Source organism: Phodopus roborovskii, unplaced genomic scaffold (genome assembly GCF_943737965.1).
Source record: "Phodopus roborovskii unplaced genomic scaffold, PHOROB, whole genome shotgun sequence".
Taxonomy (NCBI): domain Eukaryota; kingdom Metazoa; phylum Chordata; class Mammalia; order Rodentia; family Cricetidae; genus Phodopus; species Phodopus roborovskii.
The window spans coordinates 8,324,238-8,326,182 of record NW_026126558.1 but is presented as its reverse complement, the minus strand read 5'-3'; the positions used below and the strand labels follow the sequence as shown (position 1 = coordinate 8,326,182).

General features: G+C 45.0%; 1 pseudogene; it reads left to right on the top strand.

Moving 5' to 3' along the window:
* The first annotated feature begins 666 nt into the window (after positions 1–666).
* LOC127234704 (proteasome subunit beta type-6-like) lies at positions 667–1,737 on the top strand (annotated as a pseudogene).
* Positions 1,738–1,945: the final 208 nt, after the last annotated feature.

The window sequence follows — 1,945 nt, the reverse complement described above, 5'->3', positions numbered from 1 at the left end:
GATCGGTCACCTTTAAGCATCAAAGCAGAAAGATTTCACTCACAATAGTACTAAAGTGAAAACAAAGCGTTGCAAAATATATAAGCAACAAACAGGAGTAGGAGAAGCAGCACAGAGTGCCCGTGGCTGTGGTGAAGAACGGAAAGGCCCTCCACCTTCAGAAGCTCTGAAGATGACTTATTCTCCAAAACTCACTGTTGAAAGTACCTCAATCCTCCACAAATTACCAATTCCATAGTTACAAACAAATGCCAGTGGAACACCTTTGTTTTGAAAAGCATGCAAAGTCTCTCCAGAGACTGCACCTGGAAAGATGGCCAGGGAGGTGTGTGCAACTGTGGCTAGCTCCTATTAGATTTGTTTTAAATTTTCTAATGCAATGAGAGCCACTACTTTGCTTTGTCTTTGAGAGAGGCTTTCATGTCTCCTAGGCTAGCCAACTCCCCCAGTGTTGACTTTGAATGGATCTCTTACCCCCACCTCCCAAGAGCTGGAATTACAGGTGTGTACACCAGCATATCTATCTATCTATCTATCTATCTATCTATCTATCTATCTATCTATCTAATTCTGAGACAAGGCCTCAAAAGTCAGTAATGTACCACAGGCTAGACTTGAACTCAAGAGGATGCTTCTGTTTCAGCCTCAAATACATAGGATGATGGCATGACCAGCTTGGTGAGGCTGATAATCCAGTTACACAGAGCTGTGTAACTGGAGGTGACAAGTCAAGACGATCAATGATACCCCCTGGCTTTCCTTAGCTGTCCCTTGGTAACTTGAGTCCCTTCTGCTACCTACCACACTCCCATCTCACAAATATCAGAGGAAAGGCTCCTAAAGAAGGAGTCTTTTGGGATTTAATGTGTTCCATGTTTATCCTTGCTGACATATCAGTGGTCTGTGCCTTTTCATCACCAAGTAGTGCTCCATTGTAAACAATGAGAACATTGGGTTGTTTCTAACTTTTGGTAGTCAATGGTAAAGCTGCTATAAGCTTTGTGCACAGGTTTTGAGGTGCACCTATGTCTTCAGATCTCTCAGGCAAGGAGGATCTCCTTGCCTTAGTGTTGGATGTAGGGCAAATGCATTCGGCCTTTTAGCACTAAGCTGCAGGTTTTGAATAAATTCCTTTTCTAGTTAAGTCTCTGTATGGGTTGTTTTGTGGCAGCAGTAGTAGAAGATGAGAGCCATCTCAGCTGTTCGTGAAGGGGGGATCTGCACTGACTTTTGGGCCAGAGGCTTTCACCCCAGCCTGGAAAAACTGGGAAGTCCCCACAGGGACCATGATCGTGGCTGTGCAGTTTGATGGGGGCATGGTCCTAGGAACAGACTCCAGAACAACCACTAGGTCTTACATTACCGGTTGTGTGACTGACAAGCAGGCTCTATCCATGGTCATATCTTCTGCTCCTACTTGGGCTCAGCAGCTGATACTCAAGCATAAACGATGCTGCTATTTACCAGCTTGGTTTCCACAGTATTGAACTGAAAGAGCCTCCACTAGGACACACAGCCACCAGTCTTTTTAGGAAGATGTGTTACCGAGACAGAGAAGATCTGATGGCAGGAATCATCATTGCAGACTGGGACCTTCAGGAAGGAGGGCAGGTTTACTCAGTTCCGGGGGCGGGGGTGATGGTAAGGCAATCTTTTGCCATTGGAGGATCTGGGAGCTCATATGTTCATGGCTATGTTGATGCTACCCATTGGGAAGGCATGACCAAGGATGAATAAATGTCTGCAACTCACTGCCAATGCTCTCACTTTGGCTATGGAATGAGCTGGCTCCAGCAGAGGGGTGATCCACTTGGCAACCATTCAAGAATCAGGGGTAGAGTGGCAGGTACTTTTGGGAGACCAGTTACCTAAATTTACTACTTCACTGAATCCTAGTATTCTAGGGTGTAATAAAAGATATACTGATGTAAACATTAATAAACAG